Source organism: Tachysurus vachellii, chromosome 3, assembly GCF_030014155.1.
Source record: "Tachysurus vachellii isolate PV-2020 chromosome 3, HZAU_Pvac_v1, whole genome shotgun sequence".
Classification (NCBI taxonomy): Eukaryota; Metazoa; Chordata; class Actinopteri; order Siluriformes; family Bagridae; genus Tachysurus; species Tachysurus vachellii.
The window spans coordinates 19,907,954-19,923,917 of NC_083462.1; positions in this window are offsets into that span (position 1 = coordinate 19,907,954).

Sequence of the window (15,964 nt, forward strand, 5' to 3'; positions counted from 1 at the left end):
AAACAAAAACTTTAAAACTAAATTTATACCATCATGAGCCGATCGTAATCCGGGGTAAACATTCAAACTTCAAAGTGCTTCAGGACAATCAGATGAGAAGGGAGCAGACTCAAATCCTCCATATGGCGAGCTGGAGAAGAAACAAACTGAAAACATTAGATATATTACATATGTCACAAAAGAAAATCAAAAATATGAAATAAGCAAAATTCACAGCAATATCTGCTACATCAGCAACGTCACGTTCACTTCAAGGCCATGTAAAGCTTTAAGGTCTGTGAAATTGCAATGTTACCAAAAACACTGCTGAGAAATATTTATCTACTGCATTATTTGATCGATTCCGCTATTAGGTGCCATTTCTTTCTCACTCAGATTACACCAGTTTCTGTGACGCATCGATTATTAAAGTCCATTTCAGTTCCACGGCATCGGTTCACTTAACCCTGTTACCTGAACACATTAACCATTATGAAATGATCCGAATTTTTCATGAGCCAGGACAGGAAGTTGCATCATCTTGCACTGAATTGCAAGAATTCTAAAGATTTGAAGGTCATGAGAAGAAAAACCTACGTTTAAGTTACCTAAAATTATAGCAACTAAAGATTAAGTTAAATATTAAAAGTACAGAATTAATTAAGTGTTAATTATTAGTTCATTATTCATTAACCAAAAAAAAGGTTAGAAAGTTCTCAAGCCATTAATATGAATGCCATTTAGCAAAATTTTGGGTATTTAGTTAGCTAAATAATGTAAAAAGGTTAGTTATTTAAAACTGCTAGTTACATTAGCAAACAATCTTTGTCCCCACTGGTTATAACTCACATTGTTGAATGGTCTAACTCTTCGAACCAGCGCTCGCTCGTACTGTCTGTCCTCTCAACACGGCCAACATTTCCGCAGTTGTTTCCCATCTACTTTTTGATGCAGCCTCATTTATGCTGAAGTGTGTGGAGATAAAATGAAAGTTGTCTGAAAATCAGGTGATGGCTGTGTGGGCTGTTGGAGGAAGATTAGCGAGCTTTATCATGGTGATAAATGTGCACACACTTCCTCTGCATCTCGGCTCACTCCCATTATTTCAGCTCCTGACCTTGCATCTCGTCAGCATCTTTACGCTCTCGATGGTAAAATCAGATGCAGAAATGCATTGCTTCATGCTAAAATGGATGAGAGCGAGCTTCTGTAATAACAGCTTGTACATTTTTAGTCTGAGTCTGTTTGAGGAGGCTGCTAATCCTGACTCAGAGATTCAAATGAATATGAAAACGTCATCTTAAAAAAGATGTTGCTAAATACTAAGAGCCTGGGCTAATACATGTTCTCAAGGTTATAATGACCTTCTGAGCATTAATCTGCAATTTGACACTAACTGCATCCTGTCCAGTTAAATATCATGTTAATGTCATGATAAACTGTAATGACCACGGAACAGAGCAGACCCAAACGCAGGAAGGCATAAATAAACAGGGCTTAATGACAAAACACAAAACAGGAACACAGACTCGAGACGGGACTAAACAGGACTAAGACCACAGTAGATGCCGCGCTGCACGAGTCAACGCGGCACAGTTAAATACAAAAAGGACAATGACACAATAAGGATCAGGTGTGATGACAGGGAGGAGCAGACGAAGGCGGGGCAGACACGTGATGAGAAACGTAAACAAACGCACGTGGCCAGAGTCCGGGCAGAGTCCTTACATAAACCTTAGTCTCTCGAATGTTTTGATGAATAATAAACTTTATTTTTTTAACTAATTTTTTCTTGCTCGTTCCAAACCATATTCCTGCCTAAATACCAGTGATGCAGCCAGTGATGATTTTTTAATTCAATAAATAATTTTTTAGCAGTTTAGTTACATTTCTCTGTCATGAAGTAGCAATAGCAAAAAGCCACAGCTTTTAATGTTGCTTTCAGATAAAACAAACTCCACAAAGTCCTTCCATAAATTTGTCAGGAGCCAGCCCGAACTTTGGCCACGTGTGTTTGTTGATGTTCTGTCATGTGTCTGCCCCGCCCTTGTCTCTTCCTCCCCGCCTATGCACACCTGTTCTTCATGTGTTGATTGTCTTGTGTATTTAACCGTCCTTGTTGTCGATGTCGTCTTTGTCTTTTGTTATGTCTTTGTCCCTGTTTAAGTTATTAAATCAGTTTATTTTATGCTATCCTGCATTTGGGTCTGTTTTTATACCCGCATCGCTGACAAAATTACATACATAAAAAACATTAATTCTATCCATCCATCGAACCATCCTTCTACCTTTCCCTCCCTCCATCCAACCATCCATAGAGAGTACCCCCTCTCTCTATCCATCATTCCATCCATCCTTCTCCCCATCCCTCCCTCCATCCAGCCTTCCACCAAACAACCTTCTATTTATCTCTCCATCCATCCTTTCTACCCATCCCTCCCTCAATCCATTCTACTACCCATCCCTCCATCAATCGTTCCTAACATCCTTCTACCTACTGTATGCCTCCATGCATCCTTCCATTCATTCTTCTATCCATCCCTCTATCCATCCTTCCATCCATTCTTCTACCCATCTTTCCATCAATCCTTCTAGCCATTTTTCCATCAATCCATCCATGCATCCATCCATTACCCAGGATGATGAGAATCCTGGTGTAATGATGGGCAGGGAACGACAGTTAATGAAACCATATGCAGAGTTTAATTAAAGAGATAAAGCCAGAAAAATGAATCTGAAAACCAAAGAGAGCAACCTGCTGGCAAACAGGTCCAATAAACATAATACAAATATGAAAATCCGAACAACCTGAACTACAACTAAACTAAAATAACAAGGCTTGGTAATGTAAGGCAGTCACAAACAACACATCAGGTCTGTATACACTGTATAACCAAAAATAGTCTGTTTAAGTACTCAATATTTTAGTGAGGGTTCCCTCTGGTGATCTGGAGGGGAAGTGCGGGTGTAGCTGTAACACCTGAAGTCTATCCCAGAGGACTTAAGGCATAAGGCAAGGTCAATCCAATACAGGATATACACAAACACACACACACACACACACACACACACACACACACACACACACACACACACACAAACATAATGACGACTATATGTTTCTTGTGGTGCTTCCCAGGGATATTAGACAAACCTAATGGTTTCATCGTATGTATTAAAATTGAGGTTTGGAAAATTCCCCACATAATGAAAGCTTTTTTCAGCAGCAGCAATACTGACAAAAATAACTACAAATATCCGGCTTCAAATAAATTTTCATTCTAGAAAGTTCTACCCCATTTTCAAGCAGGTTGAGCTTCGCAAGGTTTAGAGCAACATAAAATAATTCTTTCTTTCTAGACATATTCATTCATTCATTCATTCATTCATCTTCTACCGCTTATCCGAACTACCTCGGGTCACGGGGAGCCTGTGCCTATCTCAGGCGTCATCGGGCATCAAGGCAGGATACGCCCTGGAGTGCCAACCCATCGCAGGGCACACACACACTCATTCATTCACTCACGCAATCACACACTAGGGACAATTTTCCAGAGATGCCAATCAACCTACCATGCATGTCTTTGGGCTGGGGGAGGAAACCGGAGTACCCGGAGGAAACCCCCGAGGCACGGGGAGAACATGCAAACTCCACACACACAAGGTGGAGGTGGGAATCGAACTCCGACCCTGGAGGTGTGAGGCGAACGTGCTAACCACTAAGCCACCGTGCCCCCCCTTTCTAGACATATTAATCAAGATAACATCTGTTACATCTATGCTGTTTGTTGAGAATGAAATAACTCCATGAATAAATTCAAACCAATCAAATTGCTCATTTTTTTTTGCTTTAATTTAATTATACATTTAATTCATTAGTCATTCATTAATAAATACTAATGAATGCAATGTTGACATTCATTGTTCGCTGTAATGAATGCTTTTTGAAAATTGCAATTATATCAGTTCAATTCCATGAATTGGTACTTGAACAACTAGACAAGCTTAAGAACACAAGAACATCAGACACAAATTAGACGTAACCCATGAGCTCATGAGCCCTGTGGGCTGATGGGTAACGTAATCCTGACACAATAAGACCAACCCCATTCTTTAGCCTTGTTTTCTTTCGTTATACCAGATTGACTACGTTACCACTGTACACCGTATTTATTTCACTTAAACATTTCCACCTTACATTTTATTTTACTATAGCAGGCCATGAGGTTTCATAATTTTTTTTTCTCGTGGATAATCTGCTTGAGAAACACATTAGCCTTTGAGAGAAGAAAAAAACACCCAATAAACTGTATGATATGTGATCTCAATTTTTTTTTTTCGGTTTACTTTACAGTATGTTTTGCTAATGAATGCAGCAGCTGTTACAGATGCAATAATGGAGAATCTCCTCCCTCTAGGACAAAGAAAAGTAATTTTCTCACCTCTGTAGTGCAATACTGGAAGCTGGAAAGGTAATGTAGTGTTGCTGTAGATTTCAGCGTGCATCAGGCTTGTTTTTAGAGAAAATCATGACCTTACATTATATATATGATATACATGATATACATTATATATACAACTTTGAATAAACCTTTCTTTAAACACGTCTCATGTTGAATTTCAAAGGTGTGCGATTTGGACTGTCTGGTTGATTTATCCATCCTGGTGGATACAAAACTCAATCTTAGCCTGATCTTAAATGATTAATCTTCTCAGATTATCCTGTAGACTGTGGAGTGTGGAATTCAATTTGAACCTCTCTGCAGTCACAGCCACCCTAATCTAAAATCACAAATATTTAAGATTTTATACTTTTACTATTTAGCATCCTGTAGCACCAGAGGAACGTCACCATGATCGTGAAAGACCGATAACCACCAAGGAAATAAAAGTGACGAACCGTCTTCCACCATGTTGGTTTTGAAATAAAGTTTACATTTTAATCACCAGATAAAAACAGTGCACATCATTAGAGAAGACAGTTTTTTTTGTGCCATACAACACAAATAACACACATTTATGCCACTAAAAGATGCATTAGGCATAATTTGTCAAAATTTGCATAAAGTGTTTATTCTTGTTTTATTGTTTCTCATTTTTATCATTTCTTTTGAAGCACAGAGAAATGTATTCACAGGACAAAGGAAATCATCTGCGATTAGGAGAGCTAATATAATGACAAGAAGCTCATCATAAAATAAAATGAATAAATAAATAAATAAATAAATAAATAAATAAATATGGCCTGTAACTGTGACAAATTTGGAGTTTATTTTGAAAACCAACAGCACAATAATCCAAAATGGCAGACATAAAACAAAAATACACCCAATACTCCCTACACAGTAAAAAGCAAAAACAGATCCAGCAAACAAAATCAATTGTACAGGGTAATATTATAAACAGATTTATGCAAACATTCAAGATCAACATTGGACATATTTAAATGTGTTTGTATTTATCTCTAATGAACAAACCTGAGGTGACTGTGGTGAGGAAAAACTCCCTTAGATGGAAGAGGAAGAAACCTTGAGAGGAACCAGACTCAAAAGTGAACCTCATCCTCATTTGGGTGACACTGGAGGGTGTGATTATAAACTGTTATAAACACCGGATTGTGTTATTATGAACAACATTAGCAGAGATTATCCAAACACTAGAAAACAAGCATAAGTATATAAACAGCTCAGATGAATCACAGGTGAATCTGGGGAAGTCGTGGCCTAATGGTTAGAGAGTCTGACTCCTAACCCTAAGGTTGTGGGTTCGAGTCTCGGGCCAGCCACGACTGAGGTGCCCTTGAGCAAGGCTGAAATCTCAGAAATAACTGCTTCCAGAAACAATGAATACCTTTCAGATCCCGTGTCCTTTCCCCTTCACTAAAACGCCTTTTGTGCCTTTTCACTTTAGCACCTCTGATGTGTTATTCTACACAATTCATGCACTGTGAGTAGAATTGATATCTGAAGAAGGATCGCGGATGAAATGAAAAATTACTTTTATCATATTTTCTTTCTTTCTTTCTTTCTTTCTTTCTTTCTTTCTTTCTTTCTTTCTTTCTTTCTTTCGCCCTCACTATTCTTTTTTTATACCTTTTTGTCCACCTCAGTTGACTTTCTCATTCTCAGAGTTAATTGAGATACCAAGCCAAAAAATAATATTCTTCCATTCTAACCATTCTTCTTTCATTTATCAAAACTACCTTGCTTTCATTAAACAAAAAGTTACACTTAAATCTGTTCAGATTTCCTAATAACTGGAGTATTTCCACTGCAGGAGAAAGTACAAACACGACCAAATAAACACAAATAAATCTCTGTTGTATTTTCTTGTTATGTACGTAAGAGTGCTAGGAACTCGAGAAGTGCTTCAGGCATTTTTATTTTTCTTGATACACCTTTTTTCATTTAACAGGAAAACCTAATGCATGAATAAAAATGATTCTTATATGGCTTAAGGAGCCTAGATACATGAAGACCTTCATTTATTGAAACGTTCAGAAATCTAATTCCATCATGTGAGAAATTGCAAGAGATAAAATGAAATAAAAAATTAGACCAAAAAAAAAATAATTAAAATGATTATTTTCCAGTAATGCACATTTCTTGATATAGAAACACCATCATATGCTTTGGAGACAATACACTGCACAAATAAAGGGAATTATGCTTAAGATTTGTTTAAAACTGCTCTGATAACACACACATTAATATTCTGAAGATGAAATGAGAAGATTTTTTATTTTTTTATTTTTTTAAGATTCCTGTCTGTATATCTATCTTTGCATGAACCAACTCAAAGTGCCAAGCTTTTTTTTAATTATTATTTTCTTTTATTTATTTAATTTTTAACTCATTCCTACAAAGCACAAAGTAACAAGAGGAACCAAAATATCTTGTTTAAAAACTAAACCTAGTCCTAAATAAACTAGCATGAATACAATAAACAATTAACTACATCAGCATAAACAATGCAACAAAGTTCTGCGTTTTACAGAACACATTAATGTCCTCCGAATCGAGACGACGGTACAACTGTAAAATTATTAAAATGACTGCTATAAGCAGAAAATTATGCACAAAGCTCTGGACCACAGCAAACCATCAGAGAACTGCAATTAGGATTAAATGGAAAAATTGGCAACATGCCTCTTTGGTGCTACCATACAGCAGGGTGTAAAAATTAATTTCAAGCTTTGAATAATACTGTCTTGCGATCTACAGTTTCTGTGAGCTTTCTATGATAAACAGAGTAGTCAATTATACTAAGCTTTATTCATACCACCAAATTTTTGTATATACCTTCTTATGGTATAGTATAGTAATAGGCATATAGCCATTTTCTTACAATAGTTACTAGTTATATGTTTAAATGTAATTTTAATGAAATTCTATTACATCAGAATTATTGTTATATTGTAATTGTAATTTTATTGAAATCTTTTTAGTTCTATTTTATCTGACAGTTGATAAAGCATTTCACTACAGTGTACAGTGTAAGGTTATGTGTGTGATAATATTTGAGTCTGGTTAGTAACGATAGATCTAGAAAGATTCGCAAGCATAAGACTATTAAAGATTCTGTGAATAACTTTATAGAAGTACATGAACTAGCCTATTTAGTGACTGTAAAAATATTGTTAACATAGCAAGATCATTTTTTTAAGATAATTGCAAGGAAATACCGTCTCAAGTAAACCATTTGGAAATTTTCCACAAAACAGTTCTGGGAATTTGTTGTGTGCATCAACAGATCAACCACAAGTAGATGCTCTGATATGGAAATGTATTGAATTGTTACAGGAGCCTAAGCCATGTGATGAACGATACTGCAGTATTACTGTATATATTTTTGTTTAAATGATGTATAAAAACATCCAGGAGTCGGTGGAGCAGCCTGCGTAACTTTAAGTGAATTCTCAAAGCAGATAAGAAAGATTTTATAGACATATCAAGTACGGGTGTCTTAACAGATAAAACACAGACACAAAAGCAGGGATAACCTAAAAAGGGGGTTTATTAAGAAAAACACAAATACATAGATAAACACTGGGGAAGACAAAGGAACTGAGACAACAAAACAGAAAACAAGGTGACATAACAAACCAGACAGCACAAACACAGGAAGACAGATACACAACAAACAAGAGACAGGAACACAAAAAACACAAGGACTCAGCAAAAAACACACACAAGACAACTGGTATAAATAGGGAAGGCAATTATTGAAAACACAAGGGACGGTTGTGAAGAAGTGGGAACGGATAAGGATAGGGCGGGGCTAACGTGAACAAAAACAAAAGCACATGGCACAAGACAAAACGTCACCTGTTTTGGGCCCAGACAGGGAGGTCTAAGCTGTTCCTGACAAGACAAGCAATAACCACCTTCTAGCTTGGAAACTGTCCTCTCTGTTCGCCCTTCAAAATCAAATGATGTTTCTAGGATAATATCCCCAAATAGTTACCTGGATGCCACCATTGTTACCAGTACACTGGAATGGAAAACAGCTTATTGGACATTTTCATTCAGTATGATTAAATCTGGTCTAAAATGAATCAGTACTCTGCTGGCTTTCAGTGTGAGACGTGTGTCCTTCAGATTATAGATGATTATAGATGACCTTCAGATTATAGATTCTGAAGGTATAGATTACCTTCAGATTATAGATGAAAAACAGAAAGACTTACTACAAATTCTTAAAGACCTGAGTGTCTACTTTCATATGAGCTTTAAATGAACCATTACTGTGGAGTGAGACGTGACAAAGACGTTCAAATTCAATGCTGACCATCGGGCAAACAAAAAATGCAGTACTTACTAGAATTATACTGAACTACAGCCTATAATATTACTTTAATCAAAACTTCATTCCAAAGTTTATAATTTTAAAAATAATGTATTTAAAAAAAAGTTTTTTTTTAAATACCCTTTTAGATTTTGAAAAGTCTTTAAATACCCTTGTCTCTAAGGGTACCCAAGGCTCTAATACCCTTGTCCATCAAACTCAGTACACTTTCAGTACATGTCTACAAGAGAAAATTCAGTAGGAAATGCTGTGACACAGATGTAATAATCATGTGTCAGACCAATAATCGATCCAATTACAGTATGTCTGAACTCAAATGTGACTGTAAAGCAGCGTCACATTTCCTTCACCTTACACAATCATGTTCCAGCTGTGGTAAATTGGGTTTCTCTACAGTGTTAGACATGCTGTATGGTTATCGCCTTTTCAGCTGTGCTCCTTGCATCTCTCCATTGTAGGGTCAGACCCAGTTGAGAGGAAACAGATGAGACAAACTCATTTCAGCTCTTCAGTGCTGCAGGACGGACTTTAACGGGGACAGCTGTGAAAGTGTCGCTTTAATCCACAAACCCAATTTGTACTCTAAAACTCAGGCACATTTTTACAAAAAATTTTCTCTATATATTTAAAATGTTTTTTTTTGCTATATATTTCTCCAACAGTCAAAGAAATCCATCCTACATTGCTACATTACCTACATTGCTAACCTGTCTCATACGCTGTATATTGTGGTATTTATTTAATTTTTATGCTTAGCATTGTCTGTAAATCTAATGTATATCTTCGTTATATCATCATCTTCTATCACGGCTCTGATGAGCTGAAGTAACTTGCAGCGATATTAAGGGAGACTTTGTTAAATGTGGATAGTACTGTTGAAAAAAATTTACGTATAATTCCCTAAATATGACCATTGGAATTACAATTCCCAATTTATTCCCAAAATGCATATTGAAAAAGGAATTTATTATGTTATAAGCCCAGCCACAAATCCCAGAGCAATAACAAATACTGCAATAAACAACATGGTCTCACACGTCAGCACAATTTTCCCTTAATCTACAGTATATGACACATTTTGTCACAAAGGGAGGAGGGAGACAGTCCCAGATACAGGATAGCATCAAATAAATAGGGTTAATAACTTAAAATACAAAGAACAGGAACAAACACAAAAACTACACAGGACAAAGTATGAGGAAGAACAACATACACTGACGATGATTCCACGCTGCCATCGGCAACACGGCACGGTTAAATAGACATGACATTGAACACATAGGGAACAGGTGTGCAGTTGGCATTACTCCACCACCTAAAAATCAAAGTTACTGTTTCTCATTTCTACAGAATATAAAGCCAAAGCATGCAGTGGCTCATTGTGAAGTCTCGCCAATCCCAGCATTTACACAGGATGGTATCCTTAAGTTTTAACACTTACTCATTGAATTTATGCTTTGTTTTGAAAACACTTTACCTCTCTGTGTCAACTTTGTGTATTAAAACACAGATTTAAAGTGAAATTTGAAAGGTGTTGGAACTCTGACAGTGAATGAATAGCAGATTCGGTTTGACTTCATGCCAAACTATAGAACTGCGGAATTGTTGCTGATGCTACCCTGTGCCATGGCACGGCTCTGTCCCTTTTTAGTAAATTTTGTGAGTACATATTAAATTGAAGGAGCAGACTGTATATTTGAGATCTTACACAATTGGACTATAATTTGCTTTTTTTTCCAAATGAAGTGGTTTGGAAGAAGATAAAGAACAGTAATGTGAAATAAACAACGTGTCAGATTCAATTTTGTCCCTGTTATCCCTCTCTCTAAGCAACAGAGCAAGATAAATGATCAGTGAACTGAAATGCATTAATGTAATAATGCTGCATTATTGTAACATTAACGTACATAGGAGACAGTTTGGCTTTCCACACACTAATAATAAGGGATATCAGTTGGGATAACATGGATGGTAAATAAAAAACTGCAACAAAATACTATTTGTGGTCATTTGGTTGGATTTCCGTTTGTTGCATCATCATTACAAGTTTGGTGATGTTACTTACATGGAAAGTAACATCATTAGCACTGTTAACAGTGGACGTGATTAGAGGTGATTTTGTGTTTTTTTTTTGCCCATCTTTTACTTAAACACAACAGACAATAAACTCAACTTACTTTTAAAGACGAAACCTGATCGCTCCTTTCTTTTTTATGGTGAAACATGATTGGACCTTATTTATTCTTCGACCATGTGTTTGGTTTCTGCTGTCTATCAAACTACAGATACAGTACAAGCAGAAAACATCATTTCCAGCTCACTTTAACCGACAGTTCCAACTTTGCATATAGTTTTGGTTCCTTTATCAACTCTCCTATCAGAAACAGCGGAGATAAACCAGGCCCAAACTCGGGTTTAACAAAAAAACACAATTTATTAACAAAAAGGACAAACATGAGTTTGTACAAAAACCGAAAAAAAGCACAATGCAGGGTAAATAAATAGACATAATAATTAATCAATTACAAAAAGGTGAATAGCGACAAGACACGTGACAAAACACACTGCCGGAACGCCCCTAATGTTCCGGCAGAGAATGTCCAAGCAAAAGTCCTGACAAAACCTCCTGCACATGGAACCTAATTCATCTTCCCACGCCTTGCCTACTCAAACCAAAATCTCCAGATCATCAGTTTTTTTAAACACTTTTTTCATCAATTATTTAAAACACTTCTTTTCTCAAAAGGATGCAGAAGACTTAAAAGCCAAACAACTTCAAAAACATCAAAAAACAAAAACAACAAACAAAGAAACTATGCTGTCTTTAATTAAGCTCCCTACAGCATTCATATTAATTGTAGATCTTCTGTTTAAACAGATAAAGCCAGACAACCAAAAGGGCAATCCAATACTTCAAGAAGTAATGCAAGCAAACAGTCAGGATATCAACAAACAGATTATATTAAGTGATACAGTGATAGCAAAACAAAACAAAATTGAGTCAGTACCATTTTTGTGTAAACCAGGGGCAAGACCTTATTTCAAGATCGAGACAAACTAGTACAAGCCTTGATTTCACTAATTATATATTGGTGCTTAAGAGTAACATAGGGGATTTTCTGGGATGTTTAATACCAGTAGTGTCTGACTGATGAAACACCACATCTTACTCACCACATTAGCATGTGGCTGATCTACCAGGCTTAGCTTTGCAGATCCTCTTGAAACAATCCCTTAAACAATATAGACTGCCTCTGCCTGACAGATGTTCTTGTAGGCATGTCCAGTGTACTTGGCTTCAAGGTACTGGTTCTCTTGGTTAGTTTATTTGGTTTTTTTCTTTCAAAATGTGTCCAAAAGAATGGCTATGTCAATTAGAGAATCCACTGATGGATTCCATGTATACCACGGCTGGCTGCTTGGAGGAGAGCTGGATTATGAGTCGTTTCCGTCCATCCACTGTGTAGTATCCTCTGATGTAATATGTTGAGAAAAAAGTGCTGAAATGGTTGCAAGACCGGATGACCTCCACTCTAATCGACCACACCACCGTAGCCCAGGCTTGCCCATGAGGAGGGATATCAACTGCATAATCTTCTTGTCATTGATGTGGCAATGTGAAAACAAATAACACAAGCATTGCAGGAGAGAATCTTGGTATTCTGCTGGATCTCTGTGGTATTTCCTGCACTTAACAGGATAGCACTGACCTGGTTTGAAGCTTGACTATGACAGAGATGGAGGACTGCTGCTGCATATGGCAACATAGTTCATTTAATGTGATATGGATGGTGTCATGCTTTGTTGTTGTTGTTGTTGCTGTTCCCAAGAAACCCAACCACCTGATGTAGCTGTCAAATACATGGGTTTGAATACAAAAAAAACTTTGCAGAACCAAAACCTGATAAATAATACATAGCGTGAGACTCTGAGAGGGTGTAGTTTGAATAATCAGAAGTGTGGAGCTTGACAGGGGCTATAGTTCGTGTGATGGGTCATGTGGTAAGGCATATAGTTCACTATTAGGTTGACGATCATGGGAAGTGTAGATTACAGTTTGTCAACAGAGGTCTGACAAACAGATACCACATTTAAGTTCTCATTATTGTTGCCACATACACTATATGGCTTAAAGTATTTGAACACTGTTAATGATCCTATTCCAAATTTGTCCCCACACTTTGTAATAGTGAGCAAATACATGAGTAGGAAATAAAGATCCTGCCGGATATTAATTTTACTTGACGCTGTCAATCCTGTGTAGCCAAATATTGTAGTATTCTCCATTAGTACCATCGGTAATTATGACCAGGATTATATTCATTTGTCTGGTTAACTGCATTGACCCTGATAATTGAAGCCAGCCCTAAAAAATCTTAGCAGTAACTCTTTACAGGACATACAGACAAGCTGCTGAAATGCCACAGTTTATTGTTCTTTGCACTAAATGTGGTGGAACGTTTGCTCAGTGAATCAGTCCTAAAAACTAAATTGGAACAATGACTTGTGGGAATTGACTGTGCAGGTTTGCCTTCCTCAAATATAGCAGTAGCATTTGGGTAAGATTTTCTCTGAGCTTTAGCTTCAACTCTCAGTGCTCCCCAGGATGGCAGTGCAGGCTGAAACTGTTTACTCATGCGTTCAAGGGGTACCAACAACCCAAATGATGTCAGCTCCTGTTATATTAATGTGATCAGTCTCAGTATGGAATAACCCTCTGTTAATTACACGTGAAACAGCATGTGCGATCGAATCTGTAAAGGTTCCCCTGTTGTTGTTGGCTCAAACAAAGAGTCCTTAAAGAAATCGTATTTGTTTTCTTCTCATGTACAAGTGGACACAGATGTCTTGCTTGTATTGGTCAGTTTGGGAAGGTGGACGAATAAGGTGGATATCCAGATGGAGGCAAGAAAGTGGGCAGTTACAGTTTTCTTTACTTATAGTAATTAAATAATAATTATTAGATGTGAGAGTGATTATAAATTTAGACTTGCATTTCAAGGAAATTTATAAAGTCCTTGTTACGCTCAGTTTTACTATTTCAACTATATTCCCATTTTGGCCAATGTAGGTCTGAAGCATATCCCAGAAACATGCATGAGTGTAAACAAAACAGGAGGAAGGATACTACATAACACAGAGGAAATCCATGTGAACACTTAGGGTACATTTATAAAGCTGAACTAATATTTTTGTAGCTGCCGCTAGAGGCAACTCTCATTATATATGCATATTCAGTTCATAATATATGCACTTTAAGAGATTTAAGGAAACAAATCGTAAAAATGTTTATATAATTAGAATAAAACAGCAATACATTTTTTGTTTCTGTTAATTTATTTATGTTCTTAGTTAAAACCATAGAAGGGTGAGAGGGAACATATAATTTTGTTTCACTGGGGAATTATTTGATTGTTGCTATCGGGATCACTTCCGGGGGGCGCTAAATGCAGAAAAGACGCACGAGGTATGCGCTAATGTGCATACAAGTTGCACTTGTAAGAAGTGTTAAGTTTATTGCTGCTCTTTGGGTTAAAGAAGAAGAAACTATAATCTTCAAGTTTATTCCTCTTGAGTTAGAGAGGCCAATGAGGTATGTGTTTATATGTAATTAGCCAATTTAAGTGTATTTTCTGACTTGTTGAATGTGCACTTTAAGTTATGTATGTCCTTCTGTAGTTCTGAAGGCATTTGGGCATTTTCGCATCTTGGCATTGTGGCATTTTCGGCATTATTGGAGCATAAGGCTACAAGACATGTTGAAGACTTGTCCAAAATAAATGTCTGTTAAAAACCAAGAATGACCTGAGCCTTTTTTATCAACTCGAGGGGAGTAACAGTCAGAACTCCTCCTGTTCGTGCTGGAGGAGAGCAAAGCCGTGCCAGTCGCAGCGGAGCTGTAAACGAGCGCTTGTTAAACTCGTTAAAGTGGTGATGTCGCTCTCAAGCATCAAAAGAAAAGACGGACTGCATGCGCACAAGTACCAAACCAGCGTTATCCGGGTCCAAGAGTGCAGCGTGGTTAAGCTAAGAAGTAACGCATTTAAAACAAGTTAAATGTGAAGATTAACCTTGCTAACTTTTAAGGGGACTCTGTTACTAAGAATTTAAATGAGTACTGTGCTGTGGTAAAAATATAAGTCCAAGCTTAATTTATTGCTTGTTTAAAATAAGGTGATTGTTGCTAAGCTTATTTCAAGTTAACATCTAGCATTTTGCTAATTTAAGGGTACAGCAAGGTATTTAAATGTGAAGTCTTTCTGTTTCATTTTTTGATATTGATGGTCATTTGTCTTTTTATTTTCTAACAAGTGAAAAGCTCTAATTTCTAATTTTGATTTATGGTGTTTGACACACATTTAAGTTTATCTTTAAAGAGTGAAGTACTTTAAGTTCAAGAGTAGGATAGTACTTCGTTAAGTTAAAGTCACAAGTAACAAAGTTTAAAGCACACTAGAGTAGTGACATGGCCGATCGAGAAGACTGTGATACTGAAGCTGTGGAGTTACAGCAACAAGTAAGTCCTGATGAGGAAGCTCTGGACACAAGCCCACAAGAGCCAAGCACAAGTCAAGCTGCTAAAGAAGAGAGCTTGAGGAAAAGCCAAAGAGTTCGGAAACTCACTGAAAAGGGCCAAGCACTGCATGAAGAAAAGGCAAATAAGCTTAAAATGTGCTTTAAGGCAAGCTATGATGAATGGAAAGTCACTGCTAAACAGGTTAAAGGAGCACTTGAAGCACCTGTCAGTACAAAGTTATATGATCACCATGTTCGGATCCAATATACTTCAGCAGAAGTCAAACAAGCCTATGACAAGCTGCGCAGTCATGAAACTCCTGACGGAGACACTCGTCGCAGAATGGATACTTGTGATGCTGTTTCTCAAAAGCTCATACAACAAGTTCAAGAATGTCTGGTAGAAGGTGGAAATGTAAAAGATTCAGCAAAGAGATCAACTCGCTGTAGTGAAGCTGGTTCAGTGTTCAGCTCAGCAGCATCCCAAAAATCTAAATGCTCAAGAAATACCGCATCCTCTCATAGATCCGAAGGTTCACGGAGTACATATTCAAGTTTAAGCAGGTTGTCTGTAAAGAAACAAGAAGCAGCCGCTGAACTAGCTGCAACTGAAGCCGCTCTGAAAGTTATGGAGGAAATGGATTGTGAAAGAAACGAGCTT